The 21,690-nt window shown below is 38.7% G+C and overlaps 1 pseudogene across 1 annotated transcript; it reads right to left on the bottom strand.

The window, feature by feature from the left end:
* Positions 1 to 19,267: 19,267 nt before the first annotated feature.
* On the bottom strand, positions 19,268 to 21,425 carry LOC307055687 (elongation factor 1-alpha, oocyte form-like; annotated as a pseudogene). The gene is made up of 5 exons: positions 21,285 to 21,425; positions 20,899 to 21,092; positions 20,082 to 20,363; positions 19,790 to 19,945; positions 19,268 to 19,498 (listed from the first exon to the last, which is right to left on the bottom strand). The product of its transcript is annotated as an elongation factor 1-alpha, oocyte form-like (transcript).
* Positions 21,426 to 21,690: the final 265 nt, after the last annotated feature.

Below are 21,690 nucleotides of genomic sequence, written 5' to 3'. Positions count from 1 at the left end.
CCAGACTGAAGGAGACTAAGGAGATGTAATGACTAAATGTGATTCTGGACTAGACTGGACTTTTGGATAATTTGTGACACTAGAAGGGGTCCTGAGGATTAGATGGTAATCCAACTTAGCTTTCTATTTTATCTTTTTATTGAAGTACAGTTGGTTTTCAGTATTATATTAGTTTCAGTTGTACAATATAGTGATTCAAAGTTTTTATAGATTATACCCCATTTAAAGTTATTATAAAATACTGGCTACATTCCCTGTGCTGGGCAATATATCCTGGTAGCTTATTTATCAAGTTAATTTTTTGATTCTCCGTATTGTGTTTTGAGTTGGAAAATGCCCCTTTTTTAAAAAAATACACAATACAATATTTGGAGATGAGGCATCCAATCAACAATTTACTCTCAAATGGGTCAGTACATAAAAGTTCTTTGTATTGTTCTTGAATTATTTCTGTAAATTAAGATTCTTTTAAAGTGAACTACTTTTTAAAAGTAAAACATTTCCTCCAAAATTTTTGTTTCACCTCCTTTATGGCTGATTTCTTTACCATTATGCCAACACATTATTTCAACTTTTGGTATTCTTAGGCTGTTTGGGGGTACAATTATTTATTTATTCATTCATTTGTTAAACAAACAATTACTGGTCACCCATCATGTCCCAAGTAACTTGCTAGGCGTTGAGAATTTAACTATGAACAAGATCCAGCATCTGCCTCTAAGGAGCTTTAGACTGATGGGGAGACAGACAAATAAGCAGATAACCATCATATGTAATGTGACTTGTACTATGTTTGGGGAAATACCAGGTGGCAGAGGAGAACAGAGGACAGGTACCTTAGGATGTATTCTGGGAAAACTTTCTAAAGGGAGGGATTTGACATCCCATGAGAGTGCATTTCTGAGACCTGAAGGAAAACTAAGAATGACCCAGGAGGAATATACAGCAGGTGTGTCCAGGCACAGGAAACAGCATACAGAGAGGAGCTGGAGGGGAAAGTAGGAGCATAGCCTACTGTAGGTACTGCAAGGAGCTGAGAATAACTGAAGCAGAGAATATGCAAAAGAGGGTCAGGACATGAGCCTGGGAAGGAGGGAGCCCAGAGGATGACCTTTTGGAAATGCCTAAAGCACCATCAGAACCTGCCACCCAGATTATTACTACTAGCTCCAGTAGTCTAGTCACAAAGCTTGCTGCACCCACAGCACTACCCACACACCTTCCCAGAATGTGACTCTGAGAAGAGCATGGTTTAGCCAGCTCAGGACTGTTTGATATTAGCAAAGAGAAGCACACCATTTGCAACAAATTCCTTGACATTGTTAAGTTTCTTAGCCAAGTTTAGAGAAGTGTTTGTTGAAAAGAGTTATTGGCATACTTGTTTGCATATAATCTTTCATCCCTGGATGGAAAGATATTTACAAAAGTTGTCTGGCAAAATAGAATTGGATACTTTTTACTCTTCCTAAGATACTTGCTCTATTCTAAATAGCCCCTCACAGTGCATTTCTCCTTGGCAACCTTGTGGTTCCCTGAATGCACGCATCCATTTACCCCAGCGGTTGCTCTTGCACTGTGGCCTGTTTTCACTTTGGTGGCAGACTTCAGTTCCCTGCTGCTCATCCAACAACACATGTACTAATTCCAGAACTCCTGAGCAAAGAATTCCTCAAGAGTAACCATGATATTTATTGTTAGTGTAAAAGATGTTTGCCGAATAGAAAGATTACTTCATCTTGTTATAGTTGTTAGAGATGAGAAAGAGACAATACTTGGTGAATTGATCCCTCCATCTGGTTAGGGTAGGATTATTCCCTGTGACAGATTGGCTGTGGTCAACTATACAAACTAAATGAAGTGAAGCCCAGACCATCTGTGCATGAAGCCATTTTTGAGTTGTTAGTATGGACCCCTGGATAAGCACTTGCACCGGGCAGTGAGGTTGGGAGCACCTGGTGTTCTTATAGTGCATCCATCCAGCAGCTGTGGTCAGTTGCTAACTAGATCCAAGACCAGAGTATAAACAGAATGTCCTGGGTTTCTTCCAGCTCAGTTTAAAACATGTCAGTAGTTTGTTTCTGGCTTCTTCTTGTTACTATTTAAGCTATAGAGTGTATATATGGGTCTTTGCAACTCTGTTACTTAAGTTTTAAGAATAAAAGAACAAAGCATAAAGCAAATAATAGCAATATTAGCTACCTCTTTACTGAGAATTTACTACCTATCAAGTTTTTGCCTGATGATTACATCATTTCTAATTTTCCTAACAAGTCGGTAAAAACAGTTATTATCCCCACTTTATAGTTAAATTCAGAGAGGTTAAGTAGCTAGTCTGAGATCACAGAGCTAGTCATCTGATTACAAACAGTGTTTAAATTTAAGGCTGCCTAGCTTTAAACTCATGGTCTTTTCACTATTCCATTACAACTCAAAGATATCATTTGGTAGTTCTCCTTTGTTTATTTTGTATTTTTTTAAATAAATATTATTGAGCAATTATTCTGTGATAGTCTCTGGTCTAAGATACAAAAAAATTTTAAACATGGCTGCTCTATCTAAGGATCACACAAACTGAATGATGGTGGTACACATGCAAACAATAAATGAAATGATATAAAACCTGATGAAGTCCATGAAAGTTGTGCATAGTACATTCAGAAATGAGAGATCTATTCTCAGTGAAGTGACCAGAGAATACTTCCAAAGGGAGCATTTGAGGTGGATCTTAACTATGTTCAGATGGTAAAAAGAAGGACATTCTGGGAGAGAGGCAGAGCAAAGGTGTACAGGCAGGAAAAAGCAAATGTTTTCCATCCAGGAAAGAGTAAGCCCATTGATGTGGCTGGGATGTAGAAGATTCCTTGTCCAGCACTATCTGGCTTACCTACCACCCTGTGCTTCTCCATGCCCATCACAAATGCATTCTACTGGTGAGCACTGTGACCAACTGTCGAGACAAATCTGCTGATAAACTTGGAAAACATGAATGAGTTGAGAAACACATTATGTAGAGTGGATGCAGGACATGAGAAATGAGAAGGAAGGAGGCTACTGTCAAATTGCTCTCTTGGTCTTCCCCTTGTATTTCTTTCCCTAACAGCCAGCTGAACCCTGAAAAAGGTTTTTGAAATCAAACTAAGAGGTTTTCTATGAATTCATATTAACTGATACCAAATGAGCGCTTGCTCATGCTTGCATTGCTGTCAGTCATCACTCACTGACTCCGAGTCTTATCCCCTCAACTGCTATACCAAACCATTTCCATGAGCATGAACTGCATCCCCAGGAGTTGGCCACTGTTCACATGAGCTGCTGGGACTTCTTGTCACTCCCCCTCTAAATTCTTCCGTACTTACACTCTCCTTTCCATATAAAACTCCTTTTATCTTTCTCACATCAACTTTTCCTTCTCTCTTGTCTTAGAGAAAAGGATTCATTCACAGTCATTGTTCCCAAAACCAAACCCACCATTTTTATTATTTTCTCCATTTTTTTTTCTAGCTCTTCTGGACCCTTCTTTCTTTAATTGTTCTAATTCTTCTTTGGTCTCCAATCTCTCCCTACTTCCTCTCATTCTAAAAACATGCTTAGATCTCATTTATAATTTTTTTAATTAATTACAAAACTTCCCTGCACCCTGTTATTCCTTCTATCAGCCGTCATGTTTCACTGTCCTCTCTCTGCCAAAAGTCTAAAAATAAAACTGGTCAAACCAGATTTTCCACTTCCTCGCTCTTTGAAGCTCTTATAATTTGGCTTACATTCCCCCCTCACTTCACTTAGGTCGTTCTCTTGAAATTCTCTAGTGGCCATCAAATCCAGGAGCCTTACCTCATCAATTTCCTTAACTGCCCCTCTGAAAATCTGGTCATGCTAAACTGGGAAGGGCCCTTCCATCAGCTATTTATACCCTAAGTTACAGCACTGTTTTCTCATTGCCTAAGACAGAAACCGAAATCTCTCATTTCCTGTGCTCCTTGAACCACCATCCTCTTGAATCCTCCATTCTCTCCATTTTCAATGACATTGCAGTTATTTAATACTCATTACTTCACTTGGATTATTGCAGCTGCCTCCTAATTGCACTCTTGCACTCTCTGTTTCTTGTCTTGGCCTCTAACAATCCATTATTTTAAAGTCTACTGAAAATATAGATATAGATAGATATGTATAAGATAGATATAGATATAATGATGTTGCATCCCTTCATTAAATCATTTACAGATTACCTATGGCCTTCATGAACTCTTAAACATGACATATCATGCTCTGGCCTGTGACACCCAGTTCAGTCCAGCCTCATTTATACTCCCCTCCCCCACTTTGTATACCATACCCCATATCATAATTTACAGTTCTCTGAAAGTGTCATGCTCACTCATATCTTCAAGCTTTTACAGGTTCTACACTCTCTGCCTAAATTGCTCTTTCTAATCTCTTTCAACTGAGTGAGATTCACACTTGTTTCGTAAGAGTCAATTCAGATGTTATCTCCTCTACAACATCTAACTTGATCCCCACTCTGCCCTGTCCCAGAGCCTCAAACAGAAGGTGCCAGTCCTATGTAATCCCATGAATCTCACCGGTTGTCTCTATCCTGGTAATCATCACCCTGAATTCTGATCACCTGTAAAGGCTGCAGTTAATGGCATAAGTATTGTAATTGGTAAGAATACTACAAATTCATTTGAAAAGAGATTTGGTGATAGTTTTGAAATAATGGTCCATAACAGATACTGGATAGAAAAATTAAGGCATTCCATGTACCCAATCTGAGCTTTCTTGGGGAAGAGGCATGGCTGGAGGAGTGATCATATTCGTATCCATACTCTCGACTGTCTTCTCAGGTGGAGCAAAGAAGGTCCCTAATCTAACATCTAGACTCTATGAAATGAGTACATACTTCATGTAATAATGGATGATCCTGTGTGGGTTATTTTGAGCTGTGACTTCTTGCTACACTTTTAGTTCATTTTCAAAGTGCTGAGATTCTTGCAACAAATTCCTCTGACAAATTAGGCATCTAATTCCTAAGCACCACTGAATAGAAATGGTGTTATATCTATACACATGGTGACTACTGGCTGGATGAGTTAAAACTGGTGCTTCTTATTCCAGCAGATAAAGAAATTGGTGAGACCACCTGGGTGTGACCTTCTGTTGCTTTTGTTGCAACAAATTTAATGTTTCTTTTGTGTCCCCCAACATAGCTAGCATGGTAATGAATATAAGGAGAGGCTTAATAAATGCTTGGTGTTTGATTGACTTAAAATACCACCTAAAGCAGAAAATACATTTTGGAAGCAGATTATACACTGTAGGGAAAGGGAAAACAAAAATGCCTCAGGTTTTAAATCTGGATCACCATGAAAAGAATGTTGAAGAGATAGAAATATCAGGTAGGGTAGTGGTTTTCAGGAACACAAATGATGAGCTTTGGCTATAGGAATATTATATTTGTGGTTCCAATAAGATCTCCAGGTAAAGGTAAAAAATATGTATATTTTTATTTTATATATGTATAATATATATATATAGAGGAACATATGTATACATACATTCTCCATGAAAATTTTTATTTTTTAAAGTTATTCAAACAAATGGATTTTTAGCAGTAATATGAGAACTGTACTCCCAAAAAAGTAAATATACAGCAGACATTTCCAAATAGAAAAGTTAGATTACTGAAAACCTCAAGGTTGAAGAAGACAAAAGATGATGGAAAAGAGGGTTAAAGAAACAAAGAAACAAAATCACAACTTTTTGTCAAAGTGATTTATAGACATACAAATATGAAAACATTTATTCAAATAAATTAATATAGACTGCACATTGAATAAAACAATCAATTACACTATTTTATATAACAAATTTTATATAACAATGGAAACATCAAAATTAATTATTATTTATCATTTCAGTTACAAGGAAATGTTTTTGAATTTTAAATTTAATTTTATTTATTTTTTTATACATCAGGTTCTTATTAGTCATCCATTTTATACACATCAGTGTATACATGTCAATCCCAATCGTCCAATTCATCACACCACTATCACCACCCCACCGCCGCTTTCCCCCCTTGGTGTCCATATGTTTGTTCTCTACATCTGTGTCTCAATTTCTGCCCTGCAAACTGGTTCATCTGTACCATTTTTCTAGGTTCCACATATATGCGTTAATATATGATATTTGATTTTTTCTTTCTGATATACTTCCCTCTGTATGACAGTCTCTAGATCCATCCACATGTCTACAAATGACCCAATTTTGTTCCTTTTTAGGGCTGAGCAATATTCCATTGTATATATGTACCACATATTCTTTATGCATTCATCTGTCAATCGGCATTTAGTTTGCTTCCATGACCTGGCTATTGTAAATAGTGCTGCAATGAACATTGGGGTGAATGTGTCATTTTGAATTATGGTTTTCTCTGGGTATATGCACAGTAGTCACATTGCTGAGTCATATGGTAATCCTATTTTTAGTTTTTAAAGGAACCTCTATACTGTTCTCCATAGTGGCTGTATCAATTTACATTCCCACCAACAGTGCAAGAGGGTTCCCTTTTCTCCACACCCTCTCTAGCATTTGTTGTTTGTAGATTTTCTGATGATTCCCATTCTAACTGGTGTGAAGTGATACCTCATTGTAGTTTGGATTTGCATTTCTCTAATAATTAGTGATGTTGAGCAGATTTTCAGGTGCTTCTTGGACATCTGTGTGTCTTCTTTGGAGATATGTCTATTTGGATGTTCTGCGCATTTTTTGATTGTGTTTTTTTTTTTTTTTTTTTTTTTTTTTTTACTATTAAGCTGCAGGAGCTGTTCATATAATTTGGAGATTAATCCTTTGTCTGTTGATACGTTTGAAAATATTTTCTCCCATTCTGAGGGCTGTCTTTTCATCTTGTTTATGTTTTCCTTTGCTGTGCAAAAGCTAAGTTTCATTAGGTCCCATTTGTTTATTTTTGTTTTTATTTCCATTACTCTAGGAGGTGGATCAAAAAAAGATCTTCCTGTGATTTATGTCAAAGAGTGTTCTTCCTATGTATTCCTTTAAGAGTTTTATGGTGTCCAGTCTTACATTTAGGTCTCTAAACCATTTTGAGTTTATTTTTGTGTATGGTGTTAGGGAGTGTTCTAATTTCATTCTTTTACACGTAGCTGTCCAGTTTTCCCAGCACAACTTATTGAAGAGACTGTCTTTTCTCCATTGTATATCCTTGCCTCCTTTGTCATAGATTAGTTGACCATAGGTGTGTGGGTTTATCTCTGGGCTTTCTATCTTGTTACATTGATCTATGTTTCTGGTTTTGTGCCAGTACCATATTGTCTTGATTACTGTAGCTTTGTAGAACAGTCTGAAGTCAGGGAGTCTGATTCCTCCAGCTCCATTTTTTTCCCTCAAGACTGCTTTGGCTATTCGGGGTCTTTTTTGTCTCCAAACAAATTTTAAGATTATTTGTTCTAGTTCTGTAAAAAATACCATTGGTAATTTGATAGGGATTGCATTGAATCTGTAGATTGCTTTGGGTAGTAGAGTCATTTTCACAATATTGATTCTTCCAATCCAAGAACATGGTATATCTCTCCATCTGTTGGTATCATCTTTAATTTCTTTCATCAGTGTCTTACAGTTTTCTGCATACAGGTCTTTTGTCTCCCTAGGTAGGTTTATTCCTAGGTATTCTATTCTTTTTGTTACAATGGTAAATGAGAGTGTTTCCTAAATTTCTCTTTCAGATTTTTCATCATTAGTGTATAGGAATGCAAGGGATTTCTGTGCACTAATTTTGTATCCTGAAACTTTACCAAATTCATTGATTAGCTCTAGTAGTTTTCTGGTGGCATCTTTAGGATTCTTTACATACAGTATCATGTCATCTGCAAACAGTGGCAGTTTTACTTCTTCTTCTCCAATTTGTATTCCTTTTATTTCTTTTTCTTCTCAGTTTGCCGTGGCTAGGACTTCCAAAACTATGTTGAGTAATAGTGGTGAGAGTGAACATCCTTGTCTTGTTCCTGATTTTAGAGGAAATGCTTTCAGTTTTTCACCATTGAGAATGATGTTTGCTGTGGGTTTGCCATATATGGCCTTTATTATGTTGAGGTAGTTTCCCTCTATGCCCACTTTCTGGAGAGTTTTTAGCATAAAGCGTGTTGAATTTTGTCAAAAGCTCTTTCTGCATCTATTGAGATGATCATATGGTTTTTATTCTTCAATTTGTTAATATGGTGTATCACAGTTATTGATTTGCACGTATTGAAGAATTCTTGAATCCTTGGGATAAATCCCACTTGATCATGGTGTATGATCCTTTTAATGTGTTGTTGGATTCTGTTTGCTAGTATTCTGGTGAGGATTTTTGCATCTATATTCATCAGTGATATTGGTCTGTAACTTTCCCTTTTTTGTAGTATCTTTGTCTGGTTTTGATATTAGGGTGATGGTGGCCTCATAGAATGAGGTTGGGAATGTTCCTTCCTCTGAAATTTTTTGGAAGAGTTTGAGAAGAATGGGTGTTAGCTCCTCTCTAAATGTTTGATAGAATTCACCTGTGAAGCCATCAGATACTGGACTTTTGTTTATTGGAAGATTCTTTATCATGTTTTCAATTTCATTACTTGTGATTGGTCTGTTCATACTTTCTATTTCTTCCTGGTTCAGTCTTGAAAGGTTATATCTTTCGAAGGATTTGTCCATTTCTTCCACGTTGTCCATTTTATTGGCATAGAGTTGCTTGTAGTAGTCTCTTAGGATGCTTTGTACTTCTCCGGTGTCTGTTGTAACTTCTCCTTTTTCATTTCTAATTTTATTGATTTGAGTCTTCTCCCTCATTTTTCTGTTGAGTCTGGCTAATGGTTTATCAATTTTGTTTATCTTCTCAAAGAACCAGCTTTTAGTTTTATTGATCTTTGCTATTGTTTTCTTGTTTCTATTTCATTTATTTCTGTTCTGATCTTTATGATTTCTTTCCTCCTGCTAACTTTGGGTTTTGTTTGTTCTTCTTTCTCTAGTTCTTTTAGGTGTAAGGTTAGATTGTTTATTTGAGATGTTTCTTGTTTCCTGTGATAGGCTTGTATAGCTATAAAATTCCTTCTTAGAACTGCTTTTGCTGAACCCCATATGTTTTGGATCATCATGTTTTCATTGTTATTTGTCTCTAGGTATTTTTTGATTTCCTCTTTGATTTCTTCAGTGATTTCTTGGTTATTTAGTAACATATTTCTTAGCCTCCATGTGTTTGTGTTTTTTACATTTTTTTCCCTGTAGTTGATTTCTAATCTCATAGCATTGTGGTCAGAAAAGATGCTTGATATGATTCAATTTTCTTAAATTTACTGAGGCTTGATTTGTGACCCAAGATATGATCTATCCTGGAGAATGTTCCATGGGCACTTGAGAAGAAAGTGTAATCTGCTGTTTTTGGATGGAATGTCTTATAAATATCAATTCAATCTGTCTGGTCTATTGTGTCATTTAAAGCTTGTGTTTCCTTATTAATTTTCTGTTTGGATGATCTGTCCATTGGTGTAAGTGCGGTGTTAAAGTTCCCCACTATTATTGTGTTACTGTCAATTTCCTCTTTTATAGCTGTTAGCAGTTGACTTATGTAGTGAGGTGCTCCTATGTTGGGTGCATATATATTTATAATTGTATATATAACATATATACAATATAATTGTATATATATTTATAATTGTATATATAATATATATACAACATAATTGTATATATATTTATAATTTATAATCTTCTTCCTGGATCAATCCCTTGATCATTATGTACTGTCTTTCCTTGTCTCTTGTAACATTCTTTATTTTAAAGTCTATTTTATCTGATATGAGTATTGCTACTCCAGCTTTCTTTTGATTTCCATTTGCATGGAATATTTTTTTCCATCCCCTCACTTTCAGTCTGTATGTGTCCCTAGGTCTGAAGTGGGTCTCTTGTAGACAGCATATATATGGGTCTTGTTTTTGTATCCTTTCAGCAAGCCTGTGTCTTTTGGTTGGAACTTTTAATCCATTCATGTTTAAGGTAATTATCGATGTGTATATTCCTATTACCATTTTCTTAATTGTTTTGGGTTTTTTTTGTAGGTCTTTTTCTTCTCTTGTGTTTCCCACTTAGAGAAGTTCCTTTAGCATTTGTTGTAGAGCTGGTTGGGTGGTGCTGAATTCTCTTAGCTTTTGCTTGTCTGTAAAGCTTTTGATTTTTCCATCGACTCTGAATGAGATCTTTTCTGGGTAGAGTAATCTTGGTTGTAGGTTTTTCCCTTTTATCACTTTAAATATGTCATGCCACTCCCTTCTGGCTTGTAGAGTTTCTGCTGAGAAATCAGCTGTTAACCTTATGGGAGTTCCCTTTTATGTTACTTGTCATTCTTCTCTTGCTGCTTTCAATAATTTTTCTTTGCCTTTAATTTTTGCCAATTTGATACTATGTGTCTCCGTGTGGTTCTTCTTGGGTTTATCCTGTATGGGACTCTCTGTGCTTCCTGGACTTGGGTGTCTATTTCCTTTCCCATGTTAGGGACGTTTTTGACTACAATCTCTTCAAATATTTTCTCGGGTCCTTTCTCTCTCTCTTCTCCTTATGGGACCCCTAAAATGTGAACGTTGTTGCATTTAATGTTGTGCCAGAGGTCTCTTAGGCTGTCTTCATTTCTTTTCATTCTTTTTTCTTTATTCTTTTACACAGCAGTGAATTCCACCATTCTGTCTTCCAGATCACTTATCCGTTCTTCTGCCTCAGTTCTTCTGCTATTGATTCCTTCTAGTGTAGTTTTCATTTCAGTTATTGTATTGTTCATCTCTCTTTGTTCTTTAATTCATCTAGATCTTTGTTAAACATTTCTTGCATCTTCTCCATCTTTGCCTCCTTTCTTTTTCCATCATCCTGGATCATCTTCACTATCATTATTCTAAATTCTTTTTCTGGAAGGTTGCCTATCTCCACTTCATTTAATTGTTTTTCTGTAGTTTTATCTTGTTCCTTCATCTGGTAAATAGCCCTCTGTCTTTTCACCTTGTCTATCTTTCTGTGTATGTCATTTTTGTTCCACAGGCTTCAGGATTGTAGTACTTCTTGTTTCTGCTGTCTGCCCTCTGGTGGATGAGGCTATCTAAGAGGCTTGTGAAAGTTCCCTGATGGGAGGACCTGGTGGTGGGTAGAGCTGGTTGTTGCTCTGGTGGGCAGAGCTCAGTAAAACTTTAATCCACTTATCTGCTGATGGCTGGGGATGGGTTCCATCCCTGTTTGTTTTTGGCCTGGGGCAACCGAACACTGGAGCCTACTGAGGTTCTTTGGTGGGGCTAATGGAGGACTCTGGGAGGGCTCACGTCAAGGTTTACTTCCCAGAATCTCTACCCCCAGTGTCCTTGTCCACACGGTGAGATGCAGCCATCCTCTGCCTCTGCAGAAAACCCTCCAACACTAGCAGGTAGGTCTGGTTCAGTCTTCTATGGGGTCACTGCTCCTTCCCCTGGGTCCCAATGCTCACACTACTTTGTGTGTGTCCTCCAAGAGTGGAATCTCTGTTTCCCCCAGTTCTGTCAGAGTCCTGCAATCAAATCCCACTTCCCACTAGCTAAGTCTGTTTCTCTAGGAATTCCTCCTCCCATTGCCAGACCCCCAGGTTGGGAAGCCTGACGTGTGGCTCAGAACCTTCACTCCAGTGGGTGGGCTTCTGTGGTATAAGTGTTCTGCAGCTTGTGAGTCACCCACCCAGCAGTTATGGGATTTGATTTTATTGTGATTGCACCCCTTCAACCATCTCATTGTGGCTTCTCCTTTGTCTTTGGATGTGGGGTATCTTTTTTTGGTGAGTTCCAGTGTCTTCCTGTCAATGATTGTTCAGCAGTTAGTTGTGATTCCAGTGTTCTCGCAAGAGGGAATGAGAGCATGTCCTTCTACTCTGCCATCTTGACCCTCATCCTCACCAGGAAATTTTATAAACTTCTCCTCTACAATGTCAATAAGATGCTTGTCATTTCTTTGCTTTTTGTAACGAATAATATGCCTAAAGGCATTTTTCCTATCTCTGGTTCTCTATGCAAAAGTTTATTGTCTATCTAATATCATGGCCACCTTGATTGCTGCTTCCTCAATTTCAGCTTTTCAATATAATCCCCTATAGAATTAAATCATACCTTGATTTAATGGCTGTGAAATTTCCAAGGCTGCTGAAAAGGTATACTGACTTAAAAGTAATATGCTGTAACTTCAACAAGGAAGACTTCTTAGAAAAGACTGTTGCCACCCTCAAAAGTCATTGATCAGCCATGGTTAATCACTAAGAATGGTGATATTTAACAGACTGAACTGAACTCTTCTGGGGAACTACAGAAATGTTCATGGGTCAGAACTCAATTCTGGTTTCAGATTTACATCAGTAGCACTCAATTTTGAGTTCTGTAAATTCATAAGAAAATATACTTTCAGAGAGCAAATTGGTTCAAACATATCTCAGGATTTTATCACATAGTCAGAAACTCCAGTGTAACCCAAGCATTCATAAACTTGGTCTGAAAAGTCTGAAAAGAGATCTCCTTAAACTCTTTCAGATTTTCTTGAAAGTAAGTTATACTGTTTGGTAATTCAGAAATATCCAGAGGATTGTAAAATAATGTAATAGTATGTTTTTCATTCTTCAAATTTGTAAGTAACTTCTGAACTTGTAACATTATATTTATCAAATAATTGTACATTAGTTCAAAATCCACGTTTCTTCAGGGGAGAAATGGAATTATCAAATGGAAATTTAGTCAACTGAGATTTTCACAAATCTGCATGACCAATGTGTGTTTGAGTACATGCACTTTCACAAATGAATTATCACTGCTCTTTTGTTCAAATGTAGCACATTAAGATATTTTATCAGTTAGTATTTTTTTGTTTGTAAATAAAAGAAAATGCAAATTACAATAATTTTTAAAATATAGAGAATTCATTATGTCACATAAATGGAGTATAACAAGGCTCCAGATTTGGTAAATTCTAGGCTTGATAACATTATCAAGGTCTTGAATTCTTCCCATTTGCCACTCTGCCATCCTCAGAGAACTGGCTTTGTCTTCAGTCAAGATCAGACAAAATAGTTGACACATTTCCAGGAATAGGAAAGCCTGTTTCTTCCTAAGGATTTCTTTTTATGTAAGGAAACCTTTTTCAAAAAAACGAACTACAACAACAAAAAACAACAACAAAATAAAACCAATAACACTCCCTTTTATATTTCACTTGTCAAAATTATATCACATTGCTAGGACAAACACGGGCAAGTGACTGGCTTGGGCTAATTAGGATTTATCGCTGAGTTGGGGCTAGGATCACCTTCCCTCAGCAAAAGTCTTAATTTCATTAATAAAAACAAAAAGTGAAAAAAATTGTATGTCAGCTACAAGTGTCTTGAGCCAATTAAGATCGAAGTTGATACTTTCAGAGCAGCTTGCTTAATTTCCTTGACATTATTTATTTAGTAATGCTTATTGATGGTTACCTTGTACCATACTCTCTACTAACCATTTGACTTACCAATATGACTGCATTAAAATAAACCAAGTCCTTATACTCTGATTCAGCTACCTCCAGTTATACCATTAACTCCTTATGGTAATTGCAGAAATAGGAGGGAAAGTTACAATCTTGATTCTTTCCTTTCTCCCATCGGGTGTGGGGGGGGTAAGTCTCACAGGCAGCAATCACAGTAAAACCTGTGAGAATGATGCCAAGAAACCTAAAAAGAGAACTCTTCTCTGAAGAAAAATTATCAAAACCTCTTTTAGTTTCCTTCTTTGTAGTTTCCCTATCTGTGGCAAGTGAAATGTTTTTTTTTATGTTTCAATCAGAAGCTTCTAATTTCTTACCAGGTGGTTAGGTTGGGCTAATTCATGTGAGCTGGCAAATCTTGTAAGACTGTTTTCGCCAAAGACCTCATACAAATCACAACATTGGTTTAGATGGACAGCACTTGACTGTAGGCTCCATGAGCCATGCCTTTGGAACAGGGAAGAGAGCCTAGGGGAAGCCTACATCTACTGGCATTCTTCTGAAAGTAGAAAGGAAACATCCAAATCTTGCATAGCACTTTCTTGCAATTAGAAACACTAAACGCTTCTGTAACTCCCATAATTAGACTTGGCGTTTTTCTTTTTCTCCTAAGATGTCAGAATCATGGAATCCCTGAGATCATCTGGAAAACACAGTATACAAATATATATATATATGACAAATGTTTTAATCTTCAAAATAAACATATTACATGTAAGCAATTCTAGAAGGAAAAACACACAAGCTGGCTCCAACTTTCCCAAACATCTGACAGTCTAACTAAGAATAAACACTGGTAGATAATGCATTATAAAAAGATATTAATACTTCTGAGGAAATTCACAATTTACCAACATAATTTAGAAAATACCATTAAAACACTGTCTTCTACTAATACAGTAGAAATCTCTGGAACTATAAAAAAGAACAAGAGGACTTCCCTGATGGCACAGTGGTTAAGAATCTGCTTCCTGGATGGGTTTGAGCAGCCCTGGTCCGGGAAGATCCCACAGGCTGTGGAGCAACTAAGCCTGTGCAGCACAACTACTGAGCCTGCACTCTAGAGCTCGCAAGCCACAAGAACTGAGCCCGCACATTGCAACTACTGAAGCCCAGGCACCTAGAGCTCGTGCTCCACAACAAGAGAAGCCACTGCAATGAGAAGCCTACGCACCACAGCGAAGAGTAGCCCCTGCTCGCCACAACTAGAGAAAGCCCACATGCAGCAATGAAGACCCCAACGCAGACAAAAATACATTAATTAATTATTTTTTTAAAAAAAGAACAAGAAAGCTCTTTATGTCCTTGATATAAAATGTTCTCTGAAATATATAGCTAAATGGAGAGGGGAGTAAAAGGATCAGCACATTGTATATATTAGACCACCTTTTATGTAAAAAATGTGGAATAAAAATAATCTGTATTTATCATTTCCTCATATAAGCATAAAGAACTCTGAATGTATAAAATGAAACTATGAGCAGAGGTAGAGTAGAAATATGGCAGAAGAACAAGAAAAAAGAGACATTTTATGATACAATTTGTTATACTTTGTTGGAGTTTGTGTCATGTTAATAAACTACCTATTCAGAAAAAGTGGATTAGAAAATTCTTAGACTTCACCTTCCACAAAAATGGAGCAAATGTACATTTTGCTATTCCTTTCATTAAGTACAGCTAAAAACTCTGGATATTATATGCAAAATACAGGAATACCTTGGAGATATTATGGGTTCAGTTTCCAGACCACAGCAACAAAGTAAATATTGCAATAAAGTGAGTCACACTAATTTTTTGCCCAGTGAATATAAAAGTTATATTTATACTATACTGTAGTCTATTAAGTGTGCAATAACATTGTCTAAACAGTGTACATACCTTAATTTAACAACGAACTTTATTGCAAAAAAATGCTATCAGCTGAGCCTTCAGCAAGTTGTAATATTTCTGCTGGTGGTGGGTCTTTCCTTGATGTTGAGGGCTGCTGACTAATCACGGTGGTGTTTGCTGAAGGCTAGAGTGGCTGTGGCAGTTTCTAAAACTAAGACAGCAATGAAGTTTGCTGCAATGATTGACTCTTCCTTTCATGATCAATGTCTCTGGAGCATACAGTGCTGCTTGATAGCATTTTTCCCACAGTAGAATTTCTTTCAAAAATGGAGTAAATTTTCACAACCACTGCTTTATCAACTTAAGTTTATGTTATATTGTACATGTTTTGTTATTATTTCAGCCATCTTCAGCATCTCACCAGGATTAGATTCTGTGTCAAGAAAACACTTTCTTTGTGCATCTATAACAAGCAACTCCACATTCATTAAAGTTGTAACATGAGAATGGAGGAATACAGTCACACTTTTAGAATCCAGTTCTAATTCTAGTTCTCTTCTTATTTCCACAACGTTTGCAGATACTTCCTTAACTGAATTCTTGAGCCGCTCAAAGTCATGCACGACTACTGATTTATTTCTGGGCCTTCTGTTGTTGCACTGATCTGTCTGTTTTTATGCCAGTACTATACAGTTTTGATAACTATAGCTTTGTAATATAGTATGAAATCAAGAAATGTGATGCTTCCAGCTTGTTCATCTTTCTCAAGATTGCTTTGGCTATTGGGTTGTCTTCTGATTATCTGTCTTTTCTAGAATTCCCTCTTCACTATCCAGTTGCTGCAGTTTCTTAAATTCTTTCTTCTAGAACTTCAGTCTACAAGGAGTATCTATGGGTTTTAATAAATACTTTTAGTAACACCATTAGGCACTGTCTGCACCCCTAGGTTAAAAGTTACAAAAACAGGAAACTCACCATGGTAGTTTCCTTTCCCTTTGTCCAAGTGCTGATTTCCCTCTTCCTTATGGTCACTCTCCAGTAATTTCAGGTACATTTTTGTCTGTTTATTTGTTTTATTTTGTTTTGTTTTTGCACTGAGTTTATAGTTGGTATCTTCAGGATACTCAATATGATAGAGGTGTATTTAGCTATCCTGGCAGTGGAGTTTTAAAGAATATTCTTTTAGGAATACAGTTTACTTAAAATTTTAGTATTTTTGATATCAAAGTGCTAAAATACATTTAAATGAGAGATAAGACTTAATGTGTATCTACTATTATCCAAAATCAAAGTCTTTTTTTTTCCCTTCAAGACTTTGCTTGGACTTTTAGAATGAAAGATTATAGGATAGTTTCATAGTTTATCCTTTTCTGTACCTTATTAAATGCGATTTTCATTACTTGGTTTTATTCAGTGACTATTTTGCATGGGCATAGTTTTTGGCCATGGATATACATTGAAGGCTAAATTAGAATATCTACCCTTAAGAAGCTCTATTTAATAAAGGAGACCAAATACATCAACAAGTATTATAACAGAGGTATTAACTGCTATATCATAGATAGTTCCAAAGTGCTTTGGGAACACATGGAAAGGTAAAATTAGCTTTGCTTGTAGAGTAGGTGTGGAGGGACCAAGGAAAACACCATAGGTAAGATAAGATTTATAAACTGAGCCGTGAAAGTTTATAAGAGCTCACAGGTAGTTCAGACAGCGAGATAGATATATATATATATATATGTATATATGCACATGCATACATACTGAGGGTCAAAAGCCATGAAGGCCAAAGGCCTTTTAATGATGCTGTGCACACTATGTAGCTATAAATTTAATTAATTTGATACCATAATTGACATTTCAGGAGAGAATGTGATTTCATTAGGGAAGGCAATGATTTCTTTAATTCATTTTGAAAAATGTTTAATTTTGAAATATTATAGATTTATAGGAAGCTGCAAAGATAGTACAAAGAGTTTCTGTGTATTCTTCACCCATCTTCTCCCAATGGTCACATCACACATAATTATAGTACAGTATAAAAACCAGGAATTTAATATTGGTATAATGTATGTGTATAGCTCAATGCCATTTTAACACAAATATAGATTTGTGTAGCCACCAGAGGATCAAGATAACAGAATCATTACTTCACCACGAAGACTTCCCTCATGCAACCCCTTTATTGTCACATGCACCCACCCCCTCCAACTGTCCCTAACCGTTGAAATCCACTAATCTCTTTTCCATCTTTATAATTTTTTCATCTTGAGAATGTTATAGAAGTAGAATCACCTTATGTGACCTTATGAGACTGGCTTTTTTCACTCAGCACAATGCCCTTGAGATCCAACCAAATTGTTGCAAGTACCTATATTTATTGCTGTATGTTTCTCTGTCAACATTACTGTAGCTGAATTCCTAAATGTTGATAAGTTGGGTTTTCATTTTCATTAAATTCAATATATATTTTTATGTCCCTTTAGACTTCTTTCTGAACCCACGGATTATCTTGATTCCAAGTGTTTGTAGGTTTTCCTGTAACCTTTCCGTTACTGATATTGATTTAATTCCATTGCATTCAGAGAACACACTCTGTACGATTCCAATTCTTTTAAAATTTGTTGAGGTATCTTTTATGACTCAGGATAGGGTCTGTTTTGGTAGATGGTCCATGGGTGCTTGAAAAGAATATTTGTTCTTCTGTTGTTGAGTACAGTGTTCAATAAACGTCTCTTAGCTCCTGTTAGCTGATATCTTTGTTGAGTTCTTATCTAGTCTTGTTGATTTCTGTCTAATTGTTCCATCAATTACTGAGGGAGAGGGATTAAATTCTCTAACTATAAGTGTGATTTGTCTATATCTCCTTTCATATCTATCAGTTGTTTTAAAAAATTGAAATATAGGTGATTTACAGTGTTGTGTTAATTTCAGGTGTACAGCAAAGTGATTCAGATATATCTATGTATATATGTGTATATATATTCTGTTTCAGATTCTTTTCCATTATAAGTGGGGAGGGGCATGCTGGGCAGGAACAGAATGGAGAGGAGGAGAGGACAGGAATAGATCTAGACATTTTCATACTAAGATGAAGGAAGTCAGACAGAGAAAAACAAACATCATATGACATTACTTATATGTGGAGTCTAAAAAAATTGATACAAATGAACTTCTTTACAAAACAGAAACAGACTCACAGACATAGAAAACAAACTTACGGTTACCAAAGGGAAAAGTGGGAGTGGGGGGGGAATAAGTTAGGTTTTTGGGGTTAACAGATACATACGACTATATATAAAATAGATAAATAACAAAGGCCTACTGCATAGCACAAGGAACTATAGTCAATATTTTGTAATAACCTGTAATGGAAAATAATCTAAAAATGAATAGCTATAGATATAGTTAGATCTACAGAGAGAACAGAATCACTTTTCTGCACACCTGAACTAACACAATACTGTAAATCAACTATACTTTAGTTTAAAAAATACATATTAAAGAGAGGGTGGGTGAGAGGGACAGACATGGTAGTGTTGGACTAACCTATTGACACTATGCCATTGTAATATCATTTTATATTTGAGGCAAATGGGAGAAGGATGGGATAGAGCCCTGCGTAGGAAAACACTTCAAAGCCTATAGGCCTTAAAATAGAACTTTATTTTCGTAGCATGTTGGGAATTTTAGTTAGCAGTATGTGGGATCTAGTTCCTTGATCAGGGATCCAACCAGACCCCCTACACTGGGAGCCTGAGCCTTAGCTGCTGGACCACCAAGGAAGACCCTCAGGACTAATTCCTAACAAGCACTTCCACCACCAAGGAGCGCCAAGGTCCTTTACTTCGCCAGGCGCTTAGCTGCACCGCAAAGCCTACGGGCCTCCATCTGGGGGGTCGTTCTTGCTGTCTCTTGCCATGTCGCCGTGTCCTTCAGGGACACATTCTTCATGTTAAAGCCCACGTTGTCACCGGGCAGGGCCTCAGGCAGGGCCTCCTGGTGCATCTCCACAGACCTGACCTCAGTGGTGACATTGCTGGAGGAAAGATGACCACCATGCGTGTTTCAGGAAGCTGCTCTCCACACGGCCCATGAGCACAGTGCCAATACCAGTGCAGTAAGAGAAGGGCAGGCAGTCACAACAATTCTAGACCCACCCAATGAGAACTGGCTTCCTGGGAGGTCCCTTGGTTCTTGGGATCAAAGACCAAAGTCACCTGCAGCACTGGTAGGAAGTGCTGAATCCGATGACTGGCTATTTATGCTGTGTATCAGATAAACTGGAAATGCTGGGGGCTTTGGTACTTTATCCCAGCTCACAAGTCAGGATCTGAACCCTGGCAAATCACACACGAGAGCTCATTCAACTCCATCATTCCTATAGAAGCCCTGTCACCTCACCTCCAATCTTGTACAAGTCTTGCAGAGGCAGCCTCAGGGGCTTGATGAACGGGAAAGTGGGAGGGAGGGTGGAGTCCAGAGCTTCCAGCAGAGTCACCCTGGTGGTGCTGCCCTCCTTTCGCTCAACCTTCCAGCCTTTGAACCAAGGCATCTGTGGGGATGGGGATGCAGAGCAAAGAGAGGTGAGCCTGGGGCGTGGCTACCTGGGTGCCCACCCCAGGACCAGGACCAGGACCCACACCAGCTGCCCACCCGCCCGGCTACCCACAGACCCAGCCCGCACTCACATTGGTGCTGGGCTCCAGCATGTGGCTGTGCCAGCCCTAGATGGTCACAAAGACCGCTGAGGCCTATCTTCTTGATGTAGGTGCTCACTTCCTTCGTGATCTCCTGGAAGCGCGCGGAGCTGTAGGTGGGCTCGGTGGAGTCCATCTTGTTGTCGGGCACAATCAGCCGCTTCATGCCCAAGGTGAAGGCCAGAAGCCCATGCTTGAGGGTCTGCCACTGCTTGGAGATGCCCGCCTAGAACTCGCCCAGCAGCCAGCCACAATGAACACTGCGCAGTCAGCCTGCAGGACACAGACATCACGGGGTCAAGGGTTTAGTTAGGGGAGGGAGCCCCGGACCGGCTGGGAAGATGCTAGAGCTTCGGGCAGGCCCAGGCCCCTTGGTAAAGCTCCGGGAACATAGGGAATGGCTTGGGACACTCTCCAGAAGGGGACAAATTCGTGGATCCCTTGGTTGCTGCTGTGCACAGAGGTCCCATCTTCCAGTTAAACTCTCACCCAGTCCCACACATGAGGTTTTAGTTCCTTCCTCCCGGACCCCAAGTGACCTACTTGTCTGGGTGTCAGAAAACCTGGTCCCTGCCCCAGCCTGAAAGGGGGATGGTGTCTGAGCCTCCTCATTAGGGTCTGTCCTCCTCCAGTTCTTTCAGAATTGATGATTGGTGTGGGGTGAGGAAAACCTTCTAAGGCTTATGATACTGATCTTCCCCAAGTCCCAGAAATAAAGCCTAAGTTTCCTCCCGTTCCGAACCTCTCCTCCCTCCCTCCACTGCCCCTTCCCCCATAGGGATGCCCCTGGGAACATGGGCTGCTTTACTTGGGTGGTGCCCATGATCATGTTCTTGATGAAGTCCCTGTGGTCCGGGGCATCAATGATGGTGATGTAGTACTTGCTGGTCTCAAAATTCCACAGGGAGATGTTGATGGCGTTGCCACTGCTCTCTCTCTCTCTGCCTTCTCTGCCTTCAGTTTGTCCCGCACCCAGGTGTACTTGAAGGAGCACTTACCCGTGTACAGAGGGATGGCAGTGAGTAGAGCAGCATCGATGGTGAGCAGAGGGGTCTAGCCTGGCGACTTCAACAGTTCCTTAGACCCGACAGCGCACCCTGCTGTCCATGCTCTGCCACCAGACCCACCCAGGAGCTGGACATCCTTCCTCCAGCTCCCCGCCAGTCCTAGACACAGGCACCGCGGGTGCCTTACCTCCACTGCCTCCTGCTCAAACTTCTCAATGGTCCTCTTGTCGATCCCTCCACACTTGTAGATGAGATGCCTGGTGGTGGTGGTGGAGTTGCCAGAGTCCACATGGCTGATGATAGTGATATGGCTCTTCTCTTTGCCCATGGTGGCGGGTTCCTTCCTTCAGTCACTGTTAAACTGGAGCACGGGGTGGGTGAGGCCAAAGCATTCCACGCAGACCCCCTGTCTCTTCTCCTCCCCTCCACCTTGCTCATGCCAAGCACCCAACTCCCCACTGTCCAGAGCCTAGGACAGGGTAGTGTCAACTGAAAAGCAAAACCAACTTGCCAGGCTCACACCCCGGTAAGGGTCAGGATCCCAGGGGCATAGCTGGTACTTCCAAGTACATAGTCCTGGCCCAACCATCTTT

The sequence above is a fragment of the Hyperoodon ampullatus genome (genome assembly GCF_949752795.1).
Source record: "Hyperoodon ampullatus genome assembly, chromosome: 7".
In the NCBI taxonomy this organism is placed as follows: domain Eukaryota; kingdom Metazoa; phylum Chordata; class Mammalia; order Artiodactyla; family Ziphiidae; genus Hyperoodon; species Hyperoodon ampullatus.
The sequence above is the reverse complement of the archived record's forward strand: the minus strand, read 5'-3'. Positions and strand labels throughout refer to the sequence as shown.